Here is a 24,281-nt window from a genome sequence, read left to right on the forward strand (position 1 = left end):
TGGCTTACAAATCAGATCATGTAGAGGATGCTTGCTTTATGAAGTGTGTTTTATAAGTGTGTCAATTTTTCACAGAAACCCTAGAGGATACAAACTTTTATAGTTAAAACACTTTCAGTTGGCAACTGGCTTGATCCACCTTTTAGCCAAACCCCAAGTGGCCACAATACTCAGATGTGAATAGATAATCTGATGCCATCAGCGTTTTGAGATTCTTTATTGATGTAACTAGTTGGAAAGTTGACCTGGCTTCTTCTCATTAGCGTGAGTATGGGTATCATATGGGTAAAGATGAATCTGTTACAGAAGTTTGATTTCTGAACTGGAGATTTTTACCCTTATTTGACTTAAATCTTTTCCCACTTAAATGTGACAGAATTTATTTCTTGGTACATAGCAAAGGCAGGCTGAATATTTAATTTAATTTGTCCTATTACACTAGTTCTATGTGTCTATTAACTTCGTGGGGAACATATTGAACTTGTCTTCGGTTTGCTATTTCATGCAGGGACATGAGATGGTGTCACTAATGCTTCCATCTCTTTACTTTGCTTCTGCTTGACACAGTTTTATTCTCCTTGACAGACATTCAGTGGTAAAAAGCAGTGTAATTATTAATTTCCCACTTGACATTGTGAACATTTTGGCGCTAAGTTAGCAGGTAAAAATGTCATTTCTATTATATGTACCCACAGAACTTCAAAGGGCTCCTCGCAATCGGGTCTTGAGTTGGAATGAAGACTGCATGACATGCAGATCCAGTAAAATTAACTTTGTTAACAGTACTTGACCTTTCTATAAAATACTCAATTTTGTAAGATCCTTTCCTCGTGATGATAGTGTGAAAAAAATTAACATTCATCATCTTTTATTGCTTGATGTTAGATGGAAAGAGATTATTTTAGCAACAGACCTGCATTGGTCTCTCCCATATTGAGCAAATGCTACTCCCTGAGGCTACAATAACTGCCAAGCTGTAGTAGGTATGGGAGCATATCAACCTGCTTTACTGAACTGATGTATGATGAGAGACAATTGCTTCCTTACAAAGGCACTACTGATTAATTGGCCTCAGAGAATTATGCCTCAGTCATATTAACTTGAGTGTTACTGCAGCGGTGAAGAGCCCTGGGCACAAAGGTATGTTGAAGGAACACAGCTTTTGGGCCATAGTGAATCTTACAGCTCAGCCCAGTGGAAGCATAACACTTGCTGCGTTAAAAAATTCCCCGTGGCCACAAAATAAACCAGAAACAGGGGGAGTTAATTTTTATAATATACTTTGACTCAGTATGTCCAAAATATTTCCAGGGTTCAATAGCCCCATGTGGTAACTGGCTGCCATATTGGCCAGAACAGCTCTAGAGACTCTGGATCTTCAAGTTATTTGAGTTCCTGACAGTGTGAAACTTGCTTTCTAATGCAAATGTCGTGTATGTGGAGGAAATACTGAAATATCAGTTAGGTACTGTAAATATCATATTTGGCCTTTGATGGATAGTTTTAACTCTAGTTTTCTAACACCTATGATCCAAATGGAAAAGGAAGTGATTTCTCTGAATCAGATTGGTGTGTGTGTGTGGTGGAAGGAGTCTTGGGACAGGTGTTTAGACAGCTCTGGTTTGTGAGGATCATTTACTAGTGACAGGGACAATTCAGGCTATCCTCACTGAGATTTATTTTTCTTATTTACAGAATAGAAATAGTATACTCTGTCTACCATTTTTCCATGTGTAGATAGGCTTGGCAAAGCACTTTAAAAAGTAACTGTAAAAAAGCTAAGGAATAAAAGGCACATTTGGGGTGCTAAAATTGTTGGAGACCAAAAGTAAATCTTTGGAAGCCATGCCCTGATTCCAAATAGTTCTCTGCTGCAAGGCTACTTTCTGCCTTTGTTTCCTCACTCAATTACTCCATTCAACTTTTAGATCAATTCTCTTTCCCCTTCAAAACACTCAGTTTATTTTGAAAAACTTTACTGTCTACATGGCATAGATGTTGGGCTGGGTTCTTTGTGTATATGTCTCATTTCATCCTCAAGACTACTCTACAAGTTCTGTTTCATTGTATGGACGAAGGTGATTTGCAGGGAGATGAAGTAATTTGCCCGACACCCCACAGAGACTAAGCTGTCATGTGAGTCAAGCCATCTGAAGAATCTACAGTTGAATTACTTGAGCACTAGACGGCACTGCTGTCCATCTCATTTGCTGATGTGCTGTGCTCCTGCATGAATTGTATTTTTTTATATTCTGTATATTATGACCTTTTGACAAAAATAATCTTTCTGGCTGGGCAGAGATTGCCCCTCCTGAGGCTGGCCAATTTTTAGAGATGGCAAAAGACTCAGCTGGAGCATGCCATCACTATGTAAGAAACCAACGCAGAGCCATGGGTCTTATGTCTAGCTCCAGCTCATACACCTCATGAGGCAGTATTCTTCTATCCTAATCATCCTGGAGCCAGGTACCAGGAAACTGGACACCACCTGTGTAGGTAGGTGCCCACCGAAGTCATTAAAACCAGCCAGTCCTGAAAACCAGCCAGTCCTGAACTGTGTATATTGCCCTGCCTTGCCTTTCCTACAGGAACACTACTAAGATTGTGGCTTATGCACTTTCCTGGCTCCTATCTTCTGCTGTCTGACCCAAACCTGGTGCTTCTCCTGTGACTCTGTGTGGCATGTGGTGAACCCCCCGCCCCAGGACCTGTGAGTATGACAAACTTTGTTTTTGTGTATCTTTCCTGTGTCTCCCTTTGTGGCCGTACTTTAACCATTACCTAAAAGAACACAGAGCACTGAACCACAGCAGTCTGGGCATGACGGTAGTCATTAATGATACACTTTTGAATAAAAAATTATTTTTCACTGCTTTATAGTAATTTTCCACCTTGTACTAACTGTAAGGGGACAGTGGATCACCAAGAATGACCAGAATATCATAAAAATGGAGATTTCTCCAAGTTTAGTGAAGACAGCCCTCTGGGGTAAACATGCTTGTGACATTTGGATGCAAAGGGCTTTTTAAAGTTTTTCTTAGGAGCTGGTCAAGTTACAGTAGTCCAAGTTCAGTTTTTAGAGCTGTGCTACAATGAGTAGTTTCTTGAAATGTCCAGGGAAAAAAATCTAATTTGGAACAAGAATATGAGTGTGGGTGATAGATGTGAATTTAAGACAGAGAAGGGGAGGAAAAAAGCTTTGTGCTCTGTTTTTGTCTCAGAGGTATCTGTAAGATGAAGCAAATAAGTAGTAAGAATCCATTAAGCATGCACTCTTTTTAGGGCACTATTGGGGATATGAATATGATAGAGATATCACATGCTAACTTATTGGGGGGCTAAAATACACTACATGAAAAATTGGGTAATGTAAAAGGGTAATGTATCTTATTGGGGGGCTAAAATACACTACATGAGAAGGAGAGGTGGAATATGATTACTGGCTGAACAGAGGGTCAGGCCACAGGTGCTTCCTTCTGTGGTCACGATGAGGTGAGAGCACTGAGCTGGGAATGCCATGGTGGGATGTCCAGTGAGAGCTGGGGCACATAAGGACCAGAGAGACCATGTAAAATGTGGACAGTTGGCAAGAAAAAGAGAAAGTATTTCAGATATTGAAGAAGATATGTGATTGTTTCTATGCAATGATTAGAGCCTGGGAGGGCAGTGGGAGGAGAGATAACTAATCTGTGCATCCACTGAAACTTTCATAACTAAGATGACTCTCAAAGGCCACCTGAACGCAGAAAAGGGAGACCATTGGCCAGACAACATGACTCATTGGGATGAAATTTTGATTTATTCTGATTTAATAATTTGTCCCTAAGAAAGCATAAATTTTAGTTCCATTAAAGTGTAACCTAACTATAAAAGGGATGGACCAGGAAGAAGGTCAAGATACATCTCAGTGTTAAATATACCCTCATCTGGGTGTCAAAGGATTGTGGAGGTCTTCTGGGGCTCTGCTGGGACACGATGAAGTCACCTGCCTCACTAGTCTCCAAGCCCTCATCGCTGCAGTGATCACACTTACTGAAAGGGTGTAATTCCCATTGCGGTCCTCGCCAGGCACACTTCCAACCACTGTGTTCTGGTTTCTTCCCCATTGATATGTTAGTTTAGTGCATATACTTGTCACAGATTGAAGGCTCCGTAAAATATAAGAAATGATTGAGGTTGCAGATTGTCGAGAGGCAAACTTTATTTCACAAGCCCAAGGGGATAATTTACTTTTCATCTCCTCCCTCTCTCTCAAAATAGAGAACCACCAACAAATGGTATATAAAGGAAAACAGAGCAAACAGAAGAGGGAAACTTTGCAATTTATTAACTCAAGCATGAAAGCACAGAAAATAAGCAGGGCTCAACTTACTTGGAAAAATAAGTCTGAACCTATTGCATTAAAACATGGTGTTGTGCTAATCTAATGAGTTTTCAGGCAAATGAGGCATGAAACATTGCCAAAATATAAAGTCAGTAACATATCCAAATTACTATTTAATGCCATTATATGTTTTATCTTACTGGGAACTGGTAAAGAATAGATTATTAATAAATCTGCATTAGTAGCCAAAGAGGTGAAATTATTTTGCAAAAATTTATTATTCTGGTAACTTGTTGATAATGGCAGGTCAAAAGCAACTGAACTTCCAGCAATAGATACACATATACTTATTTTGTAAGAAAGCACTAACAAGGGCAGCCCGGGTGGCTCAGCGATTTAGCACCTGCCTTAGGCCCAGGGCGTGATCCTGGAGACCCCTGATCGAGTCCCACGTTGGTCCCACATTGGTATCCCTGGGTGGAGCCTGCTTCTCCCTCTGCCTGTGTCTCTGCCTCTCTCTCTCTCTCTCTCTCTGTGTCTCTCATGAATAAATAGATAATATCTTAAAAAAAAAAAAAGGAAGCACTAACAAGACGGAATACATTTTTACTTTAGTCATTCAGTCCTGAGGAATTCAAGACAATGCTGAAAGAGTTGAAACTTGATAGTATGTATGCAGCTTTGAGGCTAGCATGAAATAACCAAGAACTGTAATATAATTAAAAAAAAAAAGAAAATTATTTACCAGACATATTCATAAGATTTATTTGGAAAAAAATTTAAAAATAGCTTTAAAGTTTATCCTAGAATTATTCCATTAAATTCTGGATATTGTTGAATACAGTGTTTTCCTTTTGAATATAGCTGAGTGGGATTAATGAAAAGCTTTGGGTTATGTTTTCAGTAGTGAAAAATGGAAATGATTTATTCTAGACACCCTGATTTTATTATAATACTGTCAAGTCATTAAAATATTGCCAAATTAGGTACAGTTTAGTAAGGGATGGCAGCTCATGAATTTTTTACATCCTTATTTATATGGTTGTTTGAATCTATTTATGTACCATTTGTAATTATTTCTAATGATTAGTACTACTGGCTATTACGTGACAAATCCTTTTTCAGGGGAAAATTAATCTTTCATCCTTCACATGATCAAAAACTTGTCTTTTAAAGGCATCTTAAGTGCCTTCCGGTGAATTTAATGTGGTATTTATTCTGCCTAGGGGAGGCAGGACTAACTCTACAATTTTTATCTCTACGAGCTATTGTCCAGTGTGTATTGACAGTTCATTTGGTTTCGAATGGTTCTAAATGATTCTCCACACTTGGGTAGATGTGCTTATCTGTGAATGAGCAGGTTTCTTGGGCGCACTTGTTCCTGTCACCTTGTGCTGATTTAAATGCCCTTGGTGCTCTGGAATCATATTACAGTGGGAGGGCATCAGAAAAAGGAGCTGGCCCAGCAAGAAGCAGCAAATTTCTCCTTTGTCTGATTCTACTCTGACGGAATTTCTGGTTCTGACAGGAATGAGAAGTTGCTCTTCTGGTGTGCAGTCCATCACACAGCTGGGGGTCCAGCCAGAACTTCCATCGGCATCCACAGTTCTATACCAGGCCAAGCAGCATGCATCTGATCTTTTGTATTCATACCCTTTACTACCACATCTTTACTACCAAATTGGGGACCCTCATCTTCCTTGACCTACCCCATGTAGCTTTACACCTCATTTTCTCTCTCTCTCATCAGATGGAGCCAGTTGGCTCTTCTCTTGAGTTATATCATTTCCCACTTCTTTCCTAGCAGCAAAGCTACACCACCACAGCCCCTGTAACTCTATCCATCTGCCCATTTGGGCTTTCAAGGGTCTGGTAAAAATTGGAGATAGAATTTTTAATTGATCTCTTACAGTAAGTTACAATACAATTAGCATACAAACAAAAATGTACTTGACTAGGAAAGAATTTGCCTGGACCTCTTTAAAATCTGCCTATGATTTTATGGCACTAAAACACATGATTTAGTTTGGCATTGAGGCTCTGTGACAAGAGGATGGGTGAAAATCCCTAAAAATCTTTGGTGTCAGTCTATAGCGCATGCTTCTCTTACTGGTATTCAATGCAAACTGGTTTTAAGAACAAACTGCTCTGGGGTTGGTTGAGTGTGGGAAGAATAAAACAAATCTTTCTCTGTGCAAATAAGTTTGTTTAAGACTTATACAAAATTATGCAGATTTATTTACTGATAATACTACTCTTATGTGTTCATATGCATTTTGAATCTCTAAGATGGAGATGTTGTCAGGCAGTGTTTGCGGAGATTGTGTGAACATGCATACCCCTTCTTGGAACGCAGTCAGTGGAAGGCTTCTTTGTCAAATGGCCTGTGGATAGTTCGTAATTCTGTCTACTTGGCAGCAAAATTCAAGCCCTCCCCTCCTGAACTGTTGAATAGCCAAATTATAAATGTATGATCAAATATCCATGAGAGTATAATCAATACCAAATACATTACTGCACTTACCCAAGTTTCTCTGCTATAATTCTTAAACTTTTCTATACTGCTCATATAAAGACCTCTCCCAAATTAATTGGTACCATAAATCATTAGAGAAAAGCACATTCTGCCTGGATTATTATAATGTGGCATATTTTCCCAATAGTTTGGAGAAAGGCAGAGATTGGGGGCCCTCATCAGACATTTTGTCAGTTATGCAGCTGCTCTTCGCCTTTGCAAATGTTCTCACTCAGGGTTCCAGACAGTCTCAATGTGAAAAACCCAGGGAAAAGGGACATCGGGGAGTTATTGGCTCCCAGATTGAACAAAACAGGCAAGGGCAGGAGCACAAGTAGAATGAGGCCTCGAACAGAGCAGGACTCTCTCCAGCTGCCTCTGATCTGCACTTCTGCGTGCTTGTTGGCTGCGTTCACTTTTTCTGCAGCTGTACTTCTTCCACGTGGCTTTCAATGTGGCCTTACTGCCTTATGTTTTCCTTGCTTCCCCGTCTGAGAGTCAGACTATTCCTTTCCTTTTAATTTAGAAAATCATGAAGGAGGCTGATGACTGGCCATCTTGGATCATTTACCACCTGGACAAGTCACTATGGCTCTGAATGGGACCATGTAAGAAGATGGCAGTGCCCTGTTAGAGCATCCCGTGCATAAGTCAGGGAGAAAGGCCATAGTCTACTAGGGGGACGGTACAGTGCTCATCAGAAGCAAGGGAATAATAAATGTCCTCTTCAAAATGCCTGCCCCCATTCTTTAATAGCTGACTCTGTCTCCTTTCCTGGCCTTACCTGAGGGGCCCTGCAAGCTGTCCCCTCTATCCTCACCCTCAGCCCAAACCTTCTGAGAACTTGGGAGGGTGGGTGAAGGATGTAGGACGATGAGCAGACCAAACTGTTTATGTATGTAACTCAGGTATGATTCGGGGAGCCTCCTCCGTGGTTTTGGTGTTTGTAAAGCCTGAATGTCTATCCTTTAACTTTGCTCCTTGCAAAGGAATCAGTTGATCAGGGCTGATTTGTGTCTTTCTGGGATGATTTCTTGAAGCTCTTCCAGGCCAGTGATTCTGGTAATTGTCCTTGTTCCTGAGGTCCCAGTACTTGTGACATTTAAGCTCAGTTCCAAATTAGTCCCTTCTCTCTCCTTCTGGAGGAGTGAAAAGGAGAACGGGAGGGGTGATGCTTCTGTGGCTTTTCTTCTATCTGGACATTGCCAATGTGTATCTCTCATTATTTCACTGAAATTGTTAGCATCATTATTATGCCACCGCTAAAACTTTGTTAGCCTTACTTGCTATCTGTGGATGAACTAGACTTATATAATTATAGCAGATGAAAAAAGGAGAGCTGTGAATTACATTTGATGAGGTGCATTTGATAAAATAATGTACAAATAAGATGTATTTTACGTTTTATTTCTATAGTAATGCCTATAGCATGATAATATCAGTGAATATTCAGTAAAATACTACCATCTTTTTTAAAGATGGGAAAACGGGTGCTGGGTGGCTCAGTGGGCTGAGCATCCGATTTTTAATTTTGATTCATGTCATGATATCAGAGTTGTGAGATCAAGCCCTGCATTGGGCTCCCCGGGATTCTCTCTTTTTCTCTCTCTCTCTGTCTCTCTCCCTGCTCTCTCTCTCTCTCTCTCTCAAAAAATAAAATAAATAAATAAGATTTAAAAAAAAAGGGAAAAACAGATGTCCAGGCTGGTGAGACATGAGAGTTAGTTGAAGAAGTATGCATCTTAGCTCTTTCAAGGCTAAGGATTTTTCTAGTTAATATTGATGCTTCTTACATCTTAAATCGTGGGTTATTAGAAAACTGTATTTCACTAATTTATTTAGATTAATTAGTGTACAGAAGTGTAGATCAGTAGGTTTCAAACTCATGGAAGTAACCATAGAAATAGTGTTAAAAAAAAGTGTCAGACCCAGGGTTTTCTCTTTTGAAATTACTTGATTTCAAACAGTTTTAAGTCTCTTTCTCTCCTCCCCCCTTTATCCTCTTTTGCTCTATTGTCATGATCATTTTAGGTGGTTAGTATGCATCTTAGTACCTGGTTGCCTGAAATTAAACATATTTCCCCAAGAAATGACTTCTGTTTTCAAAAAGACTTTTGTTTAATTTAGGGAGAGTGAATAAATTCACAGAGCAGGATTTATCAATAATGGGTAAAAATCACAGAAGCTTGACATGGAAGCATCTCTCATTCATTTTAAATCTGTACTGGAGTTTTAAAAGAACAGAGCTTATATTTGCTTACATTTTGTAAAAAGTTTTATAGTTTATAAAGAACTTGCCTACATATAAAATCTTATTTGATTAGGGTTGCCAAAAAATAAACAAAAACCCACTTAAGTTTGAATTCCTACAGAACACACAGTAAGTTTTTAGTGTAAGTACGTTCTAAAAATTGCATGAGATATCTTATACTAAAAATTATTCCTTGTGTATGTGGAATTCAAATTTAACTGATTATCCTGTATTTTATTTGACAAAGCCATATTTGATCCTTTGATAAATCTGTAAACTTAGTAGGACACTGTCTCCATTATACAAATGAAGACCTTAAATGTGAGTGGTCTCCTATGTGTCAGATCCTGGGCTATTCTTGATCATGACATGATGCATAATTCATAGATCTTGCCTTTAAGGCTACTCCAGTCAAGTTATCAGGAAACAAGTCATCAGTATAATGTATGTAATAATAGGGGAAAGAATAGAGTAATACAGCATCCTATATAAAGGATGCTTAACCCAATATTGGCAAATCAGGTTTCCTATGGTGGTGACGTACATTTTGAATCTTGAATGTTGAGAAAGAATTGGGAGCAGATGAGTTTGGGGGAGGGAGAAAGAAAGAGAAGAAAGTTCTGGTGTCACTTAAGGAACTTCATACTACTGTTCAATATTACTGGCTAGAGGATATACTTTGAGTTGGGGAGTGGTGACAGGTGAAGCTAAAGAGGTGGGCAAAAGTCAACTCATGAACTGATATGTGCAATGCAAATTTTTCTTTGGGGCAATATTACTCTTCAAGGTGAGATGAAATGATTGAATTTGAGTTTTATTGTGATCACCATATTGCAACTAAGACAATGGGTTGTAAAGGACAAGACTTAAGGAAAATTATTCATTGGAAGAGCCACAGTAATTTGGGTGACAAATGAAGGTGTTGAGAACGGGGATAATGGCCACTGAGATGGGGAGAAATGGATCTTTGGGGAGATATCAGGAAGGCTAAGCAACAGGAATTATTTACAGACCTGGTGTGTGAGGGAGATAAATAGGTGAAGCTGCTGGAAACTGGATGGATGAATGACATCATTTATTGATGTAGGGAACAATGTCATATGGGAGGGAACAAATACTTTTCAGTTTTGGATATGTTCAGTCTGACATGCCTGTAGGGCTTCCACGCAGAGATATTAAGGAGGGTAGTTTATGTAAACATTAAACCTAGAAGAGAGATCTGGGCTGAAGAGGCCTTATGATTTATGATTCATGAGCTTATTAGAGTTATGTGTTGAAATAATAGGTAAGCATGAGATCACCCAGGAGTGTTTGGAGTCAAAGAGTGTTTGCCACACAGAACCTCCAGGGAAAAATCAACAGTCAAGAAGCAAAATGTGCAGAGGAAGCCGACAATGCAATAGCATCTGCAAAGGAAACTAAATGGGAATGTCCAAGCCAATAGAGAAAAACTAAGGAAGAAGTTGTAAAGGTCCAACTTTCGAAAAGCAGAGGACAAATATAATAAAATGATAACTGAAAAAAGTTCCATCTTTAGTCATACAACAAGGATTGTTGATAATCTTGGTTTGATGTGGCGACCTGGCTCAGAAAGTGAGGTGCTCCATACCTATAAGGAGATGAGGTGAACTGGACTATAGGTGAGATCCACTTGCAAATAGAGTCATGAGTTTAAGAAGACCAGGACAGGCAACAATACTTGCCTCATTCTGTTCTTTGGAGCATTAATACATTAAGAATCTTCCTTAAAAAAAAAATCTGTAGCAAAATAAATTTGGGAAATATTACATTGTGTTAGCATATTTAATATTCTAAGAAGATCTGGAACAATAAAACCTGCCTAATTTTGCTTATCTTAGAATTTCCAATATATTGTTCTTTTTGTGTAATAACAATGTGATGGAACAGTTTAGGAAATTCTGTGCTAGCAGATATGAGGCAGTGGATGCAAAAAGGTGAACAGTATTATCTTTAGAAATACATAAAATACTGATAGACTTTTAGCTGTAGCTATTTTGATAAACTTTGATTTTAACAAGTTCTACAAATCAACCAATAAAGTGATTTCCCCCCTGCCAATGAAAGTTAAAAAACAACAACAACACACAAAACACTTAAGAATGGTGTTATTTTTAACCATAAAAGAGTCAAACAATGAGTCATATAAAGAGAAAATATAAATCAACTACAACCCTGCCCCTCAGATATAATCATTGTTAAAGACAGTTTGTATACATATGCTTAGAAAATAATGAGAACACATCATTCATATTATTTGGGGATCTAGATTCTTCCCACCATCAACAAGGGTCCCGTGTGCCTGGAGACCTTGAGAAATTCCAGAATTGCCTATTGTTTTAACATTTGCCAATATAAGTAAAATCAAATTTTCTTATTTTTTATTTCTTTAATAATAAATATGAACATCTTTTCCCATGTCAGTAGACTATATATTTTCACTTAGTTCTTTTGTAATTACTCACACATGTTTCTTGACCATTTTTCTGTTGCTGTTTGTCTTTTTCTTATTGATTTTCAAAAGCTCTTTTTTTTTTTCAAAAGCTCTTATATTAGAAATACTATTGTTCTATTATATAGGCTTGAAATATTTTTGCTGTTTTTCCGTTTTCTCGTAATTTTGTTGTTAATTATGTTTATTGTAGTAGTCAAATCTATTCATCTTTCCTTTATTGTTTTGGCCTTGGTACTTTGTTTTAAAAATATTTTGACATCCCAAGTTTATACTTATAGATGTATTTACCTAGATTTCCTTGTAGTTTTGTTTGTTTGTTTGTTTCTCATGTTTTTGACCATTGCACAATGTATGGAATAGACATCCTTCAGCTTCACCCAATGCTCAGCTTCATCAGGTACAGCAAAGGTGACAGATGGGATAAGGCTTAGAGGCATCCGTTTGACTTAACACATCGTTCAAACAAAAATAAATGAGTTTTTTTTTTTTTTGGCATTTTTGGTTATAATTTTGATGCAGTCAAGTCAGAATATTCATGTTTTAAAAAGTAGGTCAATTTCAAAATGTGTTCATGGTGGATGGAGGCATAACTTTTTCCTTACCAAATTTTTATTATCAAATTTATGAAGCGACAAGTGTAAATTTTTCCCCCTACATTTGAATCTCTCAAATGACTTTCAGGGTTCTTGAATGTCCACAACAGTACTATTTTGCATTGTTGTACCAGAGAAGATCAGAGACACATGTTCTCTTTGCCAGAAAAATCTCTGCTGAGTACATGGAAAGAATTAGCTCTTAAGTGTGATGACAATAGTAGACATCTGTTGTTTTGGCTTGCTCACCATTTCTTCCTCCCTTAGTACCAGCACACCAATTTTCTTTTGGAAAAAATCCTTTCCTCAACTCTGTGTAGTCCTATGGGAGCTCCTTGTCCTGAGGCACTCTCTTCTCTGCCTCAGGGGCAGGTTTATGACAGAATGGCCAATTGTATCACATGTTCTTCCCCCTTGGTCTTAGTGATTTGTTGATGGATAGTCATGTGATCCAAAACTAGGTTAAGTTTTTGGTAAGATTTGATGTATGAGCCTCGTGTCGGGGAGGGAGGCGAAGGAAGGGTCATATTTTCTTTTGGTCATAAACTCTATTGAAAATATAAATTTGTGCCTTTTGAAGTTATGTTCTTTGCTTTTTCTGTAAAAGAAATTGATGTCAACATGCAAAGAAGCAGAGAAAGAGATGAGGAGTGGAGAACTGCATTTAGTTAAGCCTGAAATCAGTACTAAACCCTCAACTCTTAGATGCAAACCTAATCCATTAGTTAGCTCTTCCTCTTTTTTATTCCTTAAAGCTAAGTTGAACTGTCCTTGATTTTTATCACTTGCAACTAAAAGATTGTTGATTAATACACAATAAAGTAATAGGCTTTCAACTGCTGAATATTATTATTGTTGAATAGATGTTGATGGCTAGATTTTATAATTTGATTTTGGCCTGGAATTGGGGTCTAACATGAGAAAGAAGATAGCTTTGAAACAATGAGACAGCACTCTGATTTCCTAATAAAAGGGCCTGAGAATTATTTTCAGGTTTGCTACTGAATAATTGCATAATTCTCTTCTGAAAATGGCTGCATTATTGAAGAATGCTATTGAAGTGATGCTAGGAATTCACTAGACAGTGCTCTCCCACAATCTCCTCAAATGAGCAGTAGCTGTTTAAGATGCACACTATCAAGCACAGTTGTTGTGATAGGGATTGATTAAATGATTCCAAAAGCCTGGCATTCCCTAGAGACTATGGCCGTGTAATAGCTGGTGTCATTGCCCTCTGTTTTTTTTTCCCCCCGCTCTGTTTAAGTAGTGTATTTAGAGGTGGGTTTGTGGTGCTGGGTTCCCCTGATGGATTGGCCTACCGAAGCACACTATGTAGGACACAGAAACCACAGAGTGTGACTCCTTATTACATTGGTGATTTTTGAATACCAGATACTTTGTAATATTCAAGCACTAGTCTTTTAACATCTAAGTAGCATGTACTACTACTTTAAGGTGGCTTTCAAAGGAAAATTCTTCAGTCTTGTTATCTTTTTACATGGTATATTTCATACTTTAAAAAAAGGTATGTAAAAATTCAAGTAGTTGAACTGCGTTGTTGGCAAGTCCTTCCCTTTCTCCTTCTCTCCCTCCCTTTCTCTCTCTTTCTCTCTTTCTTTTTTTAAAATTTTATTTATTTTTTAAGTGATTTTTGTTTTAAACATAGCAATTTGGCTCTGGTGCTGGCTATATAGCTGTTTTCAGCTAACATCAGTGATTTACTCTCTTTTTCATTGTTGCATCATTATCCTCATAAACATTTTCTTCTTCTCATAGGACATACATCATCCTAGCACATCAGTTCACAAGTGTAGACTAATAGAGAAGAGAGAAGATGAGTTTGTGACACCTGCTTTGACTTTTTCCACATCTTTTAATCAAATAACTGAATGGTTTCTGTAACATTTCTCAGAAACTTTATGTCCAACTTGGCAATAATGTGTTAGAAACAGAAGTGGAAGGGGAGGGGAAGAATGATGAGGTAAGCAAGGGTTTGAGGCAGAAGAATTGTAATGACTGTGGAATTGTTTTCTTTAAAAATTTTTATTGAAGCATAAAAGAAAAAAATTAAATGAATTGGTTCATTAATTTTCACATATGTATGTGTCCACATAGCTACTACCCAGATCAATATATAGAATATTTCCAGCACTTCAGAAGTCTCCCTCCTTCCCTCTTCAAGTCAATATCCCTCTCAGCGATGACCATTATTCGGAGCTTTATCATTACAGAATGGTGTTTGCTGTTCTTGAACTTCCATAAATGGAATCATGTAGCATATACTTTTTATTTGGCTACTTATGTTCAGCATTTTGTCTGTAAGATTCATCATTGTTGTTGACTGAGTTATATATTATAAGAATACATCACAATTTGCTTCAGTTGTAAGATAATACTGCAATTAGGCAAACCAATAGAGACAGAAGTAGATAAGTGATTGCTTGGAACTAAAGGTGATAACAGGGATTAATGGTGAAGGAAAATGGGGGATCTTACTGGGGTAATGAAAATGTTGTAAAATTAGATAATGGAGATAGTTGCATAACTTTGTAAATTTCCTAAAAATCATTGAATTGCATATTTTATATTGTTGATCTTTAAAAGATGAATGAACCCAGGATGATCACACTCACCACCCAAACTGAAAAATGGTAGCACCTTATCACTTGATTTAGATATTTTCCTTTTTAAAAAATGAAATTTATAGATGCAATTTAAATTTATTTTTAATCTTCCACAAACTTATTGCCTTCTCTTCTTTTCCAGATGTTTCTACTATCATGAAATTGGCATATATCCTTCCTGTTTATGTTTACATATATATAGTATGTATTATATATGTATATAATATATGCACATATTTATTATCAGCATATAATGTGGTTATGTAATGAAATGATGAAATATAAGCCTTGTTAATTGGTACCTAGCATACAGTTAGGTATTCATCAAGTATCAGTAAAATAAATACATGTATTCAGAATAACATCTAGTTTTTAGATTGCAGGAGGAATGCATATGTAATGAAAAACACTTGGCAAACAGGAAAATAGGAAGAGAAACAAAGCTATAATCTCTTCTAATCTCACCGTTTGAACATGACTTTTATTAATCTGTTGTCATATTTTTCTTGTAACTGTTTATACATATATATGAAGCTGCCTGGGCCCTCTGGCCAACCTAGTCATCTTTAAACTACAGCAACATTCCTTAGCTCGCATGATCGATGAACTAACCTTTCTTTGTAAATCTATAGATCATGCATCCTTTCCTAGAAAGAAGAGAGCATAACCCTCAAGCATTAAGGAACCAGACCGCCCCCCCCCCCCCCTTGCACAACCCCTGGACACTAAGGAACCAGACCCCTTTGCACAACCACCTAGCACGGAGATAAGGACTATAGCTGGCACCATTGAGTCTGCATGTAATCCAAGAATGCTATGGACCACTGCACTCTCTTTACTGATTAACTGCCCTAAGCCCCTTTAAAAGCCCCTGGGCCGGGCTGAAACCTCAGAACTGGCCTTTGTACAAGAGTCCACCTTCTCCTTGGGTGGCCAGCCTTCTAAATCAAGTTCATATTCCTTTCCAATCAAAACTTATCTCTTGAGTATTGGCCTTCCATGCAATGGGCAGCTGAATTTGGGGTTTCAGTAATATATATATATATATATATATACATATATGCTGAATACGTTCCTTTATTGCCTATTTTAAAAATTAGTAATGTATTATTTTATATTGTCTCCTCTGTGTCAGAAACTTCTATGGAACACTTTATATACATTATTTCATTAAAACACACCGTGACTACATTTATCTACAACATGATTTGTGCTAATTGCATGACATTCTATTGTATGGATTTATCATAATTTACTTTATTAATCTACCATTCTTAAACATTAGTTTGCTTCCAAATTTTCACCCTTCTAAGTAACAAATCAAAGAAATTACTTATAAGAAATTTCTTATATGTATGTGGAATTTATATATGGAATATTCATATTCCTTATCTATAACTGATTATTTACTCAGGATAAAGCCCTAGAACCAGAACTAGAAGGCCAAAGAATAGATACATTTTAGAATTTTGTGATTTGTTTTATCAAAATAAACTTCAGAAAAGTTGTACCCTTTTAGACTTTCACCAGTAGTATAGGAGACCAGCTTAAGACAAACAAGTAGGTTTTGTGTCAATATAGGAGATGACAAAGTAGTTTTCCTAGAGATTTAGGCAGATGTTGAATGAACATCTGTCACGGCTGCTGGAAAGGAGGCTAATATTGGGTGACATTTGATTTAGATAAATTCTAGTGACCTTTTCAACCCTCAAATTTGTAAAATACTGTTTCCTATTCCTCATTCCTCACTGCTTAATTCTATCAAAACAACACTTTAATAAAGACTTGTTAATCTTAATGCCAAGATTACCTTTTGGTTTCTATTTACAATTCTCATTAGATCTTATGTTTGCTTTTCCAAGTAACTAAAATAACATCTTTTTTGTTGTTCCCTTCATGACTAAATTATTTGTAAAAACGGCATTGGCATTGTAGCTATAAGAATGGCCCCATGGGAGGAATTCTTTTTAAAATTAATTTTGGCACCTGGATAAAACCACTCTTAATTTGTATGTGTGTTGTGTGTGTGTGTGTGTGTGAGTGTGTGCATGTGCTGAGAAATGGAATATATCTAATCCCTGTGAGACTAGAATCTCTGTGAGAAAGTTTTCTCAAGTGTTCATAAGGAGAATAGAAACCTCAATAATAAAAATAAGGAAAATAATGTACTAAAATGAACTTGGTAAGTGTATTTTTACTGTGCTTTTACACTGAAGTCTTCTATGACCACATGGTTGCTGTATTTTAGGTTAATGTATGACAAAATGTTTAAGCCAAAGATTGACCGTTTCATAATTAAATCACCATTGTGCATAGTGGTAGTGAGGTTCATTTTGTGGAAATTATTGATGTGAATATTGTACTGCAGTATCATGCATGTATAAAAAGTATAACAACATAAGTTCTTTGTCTTTGAACACTGTACAATCAATATTCTATTACCACAATACTGGTTTTGCTGCATTGTAGCTAAATTAGTGTGTCAGGTATAGAAATGCTTAACCAGACATTCAAGTAACAAAGGTGATGCAAGGATTCTAATTATTTTCTCACCTATTTATGCATTTATCTTTTATCCCCCAGTGCTTTTAGAAATTGCTCTCAATTTAAAAGTCATTAAGATATTTATAAATATGTAAAAGAATGTGTTAATTTGTATTATTATAAGTGAAATTGTGTGGCAAAAATCACATTTTAGTAGCAATAAGGACATTTATACAGAGTCTTATGGTTAATATTCGGTGGGTCTTAATTCTCAACTTGCATAGAAATACAGGATATTTTAAAGAATGTAAATAGAATGTGGAAATATTACTGAAATATTAATAAAATTACATAATAAGTAAGGTATCTAAAGTATAGGTTATGTAGGATCTTTTAATTGGAAATTCACTAGGGGAGAGAAAATGTAGTAGCATATATATGTTATGAGAGAATGTAACTTGCTACCTTCAAAAATGCATAGAAGCTAATGAAAACACTTTGAACTTATACTAAGCAGTATTATAACATTCTAATATTTTTTGTTAGAATAATCCAATTTATTGAGATCTTTATTATACTTATTTTAAGAGGAACTCATATATTTAATGATGTATTTTTCTTTCTTTTTTTAAAAATAAAAAGTATTTTTAAAAAAAGATTTTATTTATTTATTCATCAGAGAGACAGGAAGAGAAGCAGGCTCCATGCAGAAAGCCGATATGGGACTCGATCCCAGGTCTCCAGGATCATGCCCTGGGCCGAAGGCAGATGTCCAACCACTGAGCCACCCAGGCGTCCCAAGGATATATTTTTCTGATAGTGTTTTCAGCGTTTTCAAACATATTTTGCAATTTTGCCTGTGTTTTGCAAGGTTTTTAATTTTTATCTTATTTCCTGATTGTAGAATAACCCTAGGAATTAAAATTTGTGTGCGGATGTTTCTGAAAGACAAGACTGAGGTGAATTGAAAATAATGAATATGATAGTGTTGGTCATCCATTTGCATGTTTTTTCTTTTCATTATCAAACATGCTGGCTCTAGTGAGGCTGATAATAGCAAATCGGTTTTAAAAATACTCCCAAAGATGTATTATTAGCAGAATTTTGTCTGAATTGGATAAAAGATGATTTTTGGATTGGACAGCTACTTGAAATTTCTTCACATACACACATTTGCCTTGGTGGACTGCAGATTACTTATGAGGATGGCATTGGGTGGTCAAGTGGAAAAATAGCTTGCTGGTTCTTAGAAACTGCTTTTCCTTCAAGGTAGACATTCTAATTGTTTTACTCCTATTTTTGTTTTTATTTTCTTTTTTGTTTTTATGCTTGCAAAGAAGAGATTTAAGTTGTCTCTGCTTATGATAGTTCAAAGTTGTATGAGCATAGAGGGCAGGGAAAGTCTAACAAAGTGACCTCAGGAAGAGCAAAAAATGTCGGGCCCTGGAGGAGGCTATGTAGGCTTCAATCTCAGGGTCAGAGATATTAGCCCTCATTTCTGCCCTTTCAGTGGACTTGGCCACTCTCCGAATGCCTGTCTTTCTCTTTACCACTTAATTTTCCTAACCCTACATCCTTTTGTTTTTTCTCTCACCTATTTCTATGTCTTCATAATATTGGGTTATACATGGAGGGGTCTACACAGCCTCACAGTGTGTGGACGGCAACCAGGCATCCACAGGTGACTAGGGGCATCACAGGGAGGGCTTGTGGCCCAAAGGACACGCAATTAGAATGAAGAGAGAATTGACAGAGGTGATAAGGAAGTGATTGAGGCACCACGATTTGGCAAGATTTAGCAAAAATAGGGGCTTGTAAATGACCCAAAGTTTAATAATAAAAGTGTAAAGATACTAGCATTTTATGCATGGGTGAGTTTTGTGACAGTGAAATTCAAATCTACTGCGTAGGAAAATCACATAAAATGGGAGTTCCATGTCTGCTATCTCAGAAAGGGTGACCTGTCATGCTAAGTAAAGTACTAACTATTCACTTAATCTCAAATTCATGTGGATCTTGAATATTCTGGATATAGTATTGTCAATGGTCAGAACCATTTACTTTCAATTAATAAATTGATTTATCTTCTTGATAATGGTTCTTTGTTTTCCATTTGAAAATCTGGAGTGAGCATGGACACCTTTTCTTTTCGCAGGCTTCCAAAATGTGTTCTCTTATTCTGCAAAGTACACACAAAATCTTCAACAGTCTTCTCATGAATCAGTAAAGTATGCACCCCCTGATTAGTATAAAACTTCTTCATTGCAATTGTTTGGAGGATAATGACATAACCTTTAGGGACTAACCTGCTTTTGAAAGATTAAACTTAAAGCAATTATGATTTCTTTTAAGAATAAAATAAATAAAAGATTTGCACAAACATAAACAGTGAACATATGGATAAATTAGAAGGTGAAAAATGCCATTTGATCAGGTGAAGGGTTAAGCATTGGGTGAGAGTTGGAGAAGTGGGTCACACAAAGTACTTGGAAATACAAAACAGTGAATTTACATTTTGACAGAATGTGCCAGTGAGGCTGCGTTAACATGACTGCATCAAAATAGAAATGTCAAAATTCACACTTCATGAGGTTGCTGTGGAAATATAGGAGGACCAGCCTGGCCTGTCCAGAGTGTGGGTCCAGTTGTGATTCTCCTTTAACTACCGGGTATCAGATAAATAAACCTTTGAAGCTGATTCCGTGTATTTAAGAATATGCAGTTCTGCATTGTGACAAAGGCATCAAAATGCCTGGGATAATATACGAGTAACTTTTCAAAATTTTTTTTCCAGGGTAATGTCAATGCAATCTCTTAAATGAACATTTTCACCTGTCATCTGTTTGGGGTGAACATGGTTACAATGCCTGTGTGACTAGGGGCAGGAGGAAAGTGTGGAAGGAGTGGAAAGGAATTCATAAACACTTGAGTTTAAGACGTATTTGGGCAGGGGGACAGGTTAAATGGGTATTAGGTATTAAGGAGGGCGCTTGTGAGGAGCACTGGGTGTTATATGTAAGTGATGGATTACTGACTTCTACTCCTGAAACCAGTATTATACTATATGTTAGCTAGTTGGAACATAAATAAAAAACTTAAAAGGAAAAAAAAAGTACCAAATGCCAGCCATTTGTGACTGCCTTATGACACCTCACATTCAATGCTATCCTGAAAAATTACCCCAACTTTCGTCATCTGTGAAGGGAGAAAGAGGACTCAAACTAATTATTAGTGACACAGACTTTCTCATTCTATGTGGCCTAAGCTTTATTATTTAAAACCAGGCTCAGCAAAGTGTGAAAGATTTCTTGGTATGAACAAACCTGTATTAGTAGGAGGTGAATAAGAGGATAAAATAGGTGGGCTCTCTTCTATTTTCTGATCCTGCTCTTGGGATCCCCAAAGCTGTTCTGTTGGAAAATTAAATTAGTACTTTCAGGTACGAGAAAGGTTGGGTTAGAGTTTTTCTTTATGATAAATTACTTTGGGGGATTTACTCTGTGACAAAGCTTAATTATTTTTACTTAAAAAATTCTCTCTAGCATTCCAGCCCCAGAGAGAGAATTTAACAAAGGAGGGTAAATTGTAGGAGATCACATAGGAAGTCCCTCAAATATATGTAATGAGTATGGAGTTGCTGAGCAAAGAACTTTCTTTTACTTCCTAGTTAAAAAGTAAAGATGTTCTTTTTTACTCATATGACAACTAATTTTTTGCCATGGTTAAAATCCTCTAATGTGTTTACTCATCACTATACCCTCCTCTTCACCAACATACATTCCCAGCTCTGCAATTAATGTCTTTCCTTAATTTTTTCAAGGACTTCAGGTGACAATGGTGAGGCAACATGGTGTTGAAAGGCCTTGGTGTGGGCCTAGGTATGACCATTTATTGCCTGGTGAATTAAAGCAAGTGAGTGAACCCCCTGGGGCTCAGTTTCTCCATGTCCATAAATGGAGATTTACTTCAGAGTTCTATTTTTTGAGGAGTAAATGAGGTAACATATGTAAGAGACATTGGTAAATTATAACATGATGTTAATTATCATTGCAGAACAGGAATTGGAATGATGGTGTTGATTTAGAGCTCTTTTTAGGAGGGCAGAGTTAGAAACAGTTAATAAAATTAAGTCCTTGAGTGGCATGGATTCTAGGTTTCTAAAAAAAAACCAAAACACAAAAGACAACAAAAAACTAAGACTGGTTAAAGAGCGTAGTCCCAAATATTGTAACATTCCCAATAAGTATCTAGTCTGCTGTATGAATAAAAGTTGAACTTTTTTTTTTAAATAAAAACTTTAGGTAGAAATTATCCAGATTTGAGACCCAATTCTTTTAATTTTTTAAAAAATATGTTTATTCCTGTCATTCCTCCCTTCCATCCATCCATCTATCTCCAAACATCAAATATTGTCAGCAGATCCTGGGCTGCATACTGAGTTTAGAAAAGAGTGAAGGAGAAAGTACCTTGGATTGGCAGCAGAATTACTTCTGTCTGAGCTGTGACTCCTTTGGCCTCAGTGCACCTGGCTTACCCATCTACCTTTCCCACTCATCTCTGCATTGAGCCAATTCTAATCCATCTTCAGGAACCACCTTATTTTTTTCTTCCCCAAAGAGGTAATCAATGGTGACTCCAGCCCTTAATTCCTTCTTTCTATTGCACTTTATTTCTAAAACCTCTCATTTTGTACTTATGTATTCCTCCACACGGTGGTGGGGAGTAGCAGTGATTTATTAGGTACCTGAGTTTGTCCCATCCAACCATCCATCCATCCATCCATCCATCCATCCATCCATCCACCCAATCACCCACCCACCCATGCATTCCACAAATACATATTAAGCACAATTATGTGCTGGATGTCGAACTAGATAGTAAGTAAGTAATGTAGTCATAACACCTACCTTGTGGCTTGTACATTCTCATCTATAGTCTCCTAAGTTAGAATATTGCTCTGTGAAGGTAGGGACTATGTCTCAGCACGGAATCATGGAATTTGGAGTTACAAGACATGTATATCTATTCATTTATAACAATTCAATTTCTATTTTAAGCCTTTTTCTGACAGGGTTTCAGAAACCAATGCCAATGATTTCAGAGATTTCTCCTTCTCCCCTGGACCTGGAGTTATGTCAGAGTGCCAGAGAGTTTAACTTGAGGCAAGACTAAGGATTGGGGTGAGAAAGGAGTCCCTGCTATCATCTGGCCACACAGGCATCTGCTGAAATGGCCTTTGCTCTGTTAGCTGCTTGGTCAGTGGTCTGTATGCTGGCCTGGGAATGTGTTTTGTTCTTACCTACATGACTCCAGAATATCAGGCAGCTCTCTTTTCTGCTTCTGTACCACTTCTGGGTTCATTTTATGTCTCTTCAATCACCCAGAGAGACTGGGAACTCACAGGCTGCTTAAGATCCTATCGATCTAGACATACTACGGGCAGCCATTTAATTTCTGGTTCCTGCTTCCTTTCTGGGGATCTACTTGGAACTTGACATACAGATATCTCTCTCTCCCTCTCCCTCTCCTCAATGTTATTGAAGTATAACTGACAAAAAAAATAAACCACGTATATTTAAAATGTACAATCTGAGGGGTGCCTGTGTAGCTCAGTTGGTTGGGCATCAGAATCTTGACTTTGGGTTGGGTTATTATCTTAGGGTCATAGGATTGAGCTCCATGTCAGGCTCTGAGCTGGGTGTGGAACCTCCCTGTGGTTCTCTCTCTCCCTCCTCTGTTCTCTCTCTCTCTAAAAAAAAAAAAATGTATAATTTGTTATTTTCTGCTATATGCAGGTGCCCATGGAACCATCACCACAGTCCATCCAGACAATAAAAACTTCCATTGTGTGAAAGTTTCCTTGTGTCCCTCTGTATTCCCACAACATGTCCTCTTATCCCCCTCTTCTCTTGGATCTCAAAAATCTCTATTAGGACCAGCCTGAAAAGCAAGTCTGGGGCCTCCTCTCTGGGAAGCACCATTCTTACACTCTCTTTGCTTTCCCTCTGCCTCTATCCCCTTGCTTAAGACAAGGACGCCTTTAGCTGAAAGGGCATGAGCAGGAGAAAGCCTTGTCCTTTTTCATTATGTTTTCTCTCAAATCTGTGATAGTTGCTGTGAAAGCCTCACCTATAGAAACACAGAAGCCTGGAAAGGACCATATTTTTTTCTTTCTGTTCTTAGATCATTCCTCCGAGGAACTGATACATATCTTGCAGCCACTTGCATGGCTGATTAAAGGGTGGCCGAGAAGAGAAGGTAAAGAGAGAGGGAACATATCAGGGAGAGGGGACATCAGCTAATGTTTCAAAAATAGTCTGACATAGTGCACAAAGGAAGTTTTCTTTTATTCCCCTTACAAAGCTGTACATAGCAGTAAGCAATTAATCCCTGTTCAGTGATTGATCCCAGTGACCTGGACATCCATAGGAGCTGTGTAGGTGGTATTCTGTGCAATGAGGTGAGAAGAATAAACTTGAGGAGAAAAGAGGCCAATGGTTTTTCACAAGGTACAACTTACTGGGTTGAATTAAAAAACACAGCGTTTTATCTTTCTTTAATGAGGATGATCAAATACAGTAAAATGGTTGGGTTGAATAGGACAAACTCTCTGATGTTCCTTCTCTCCAAGGGACCATATTTCCTGAGCATAACTGACAAGGTAAATTATATAACCCCCTGAACTGCTAATTTTTTGTTTTGTTGTTCTATGGAGTAGAGGAAGCCTATGTGCATTTTAAAATTGGCTGTAAGGAAATCTGTACAACGTTTCTTGAAAGGAATTTTTAATTATAAGTAATTATGATAGTAGTAGAGGGCTTACCAGTTGCCAGGACCAGAAAACCATTAACAGCAACAGTAGCATTATTGAGTGCTCTCCGTCTGCCAGGCTGTGTATTGTTTTATATGTATTAATTCATTTTTGTCTTGCAATTATTCCAAAGAAGTAGGCACTAATATTTTTTTGCATTCTAGAGATGAGTAAACTAAAACATAGAGACATTAAGCCATGATTGC

General features: G+C 37.3%; 1 long non-coding RNA gene across 1 annotated transcript in view; it reads left to right on the top strand.

Annotated features, from left to right (window-relative positions):
* The window catches only part of LOC144315989 (uncharacterized), a 46,140-nt gene extending 30,178 nt beyond the window's left edge, over positions 1-15,962 (top strand). Inside the window, exons 2-3 of the long non-coding RNA XR_013381735.1 lie at positions 2,589-2,710; positions 14,923-15,962. This is a non-coding gene — a long non-coding RNA (uncharacterized LOC144315989). The remainder of the gene's footprint in view (positions 1-2,588; positions 2,711-14,922) is intronic.
* The last annotated feature ends 8,319 nt before the right edge of the window (positions 15,963-24,281 follow it).

This window comes from Canis aureus, chromosome 1, assembly GCF_053574225.1.
Source record: "Canis aureus isolate CA01 chromosome 1, VMU_Caureus_v.1.0, whole genome shotgun sequence".
Taxonomy (NCBI): domain Eukaryota; kingdom Metazoa; phylum Chordata; class Mammalia; order Carnivora; family Canidae; genus Canis; species Canis aureus.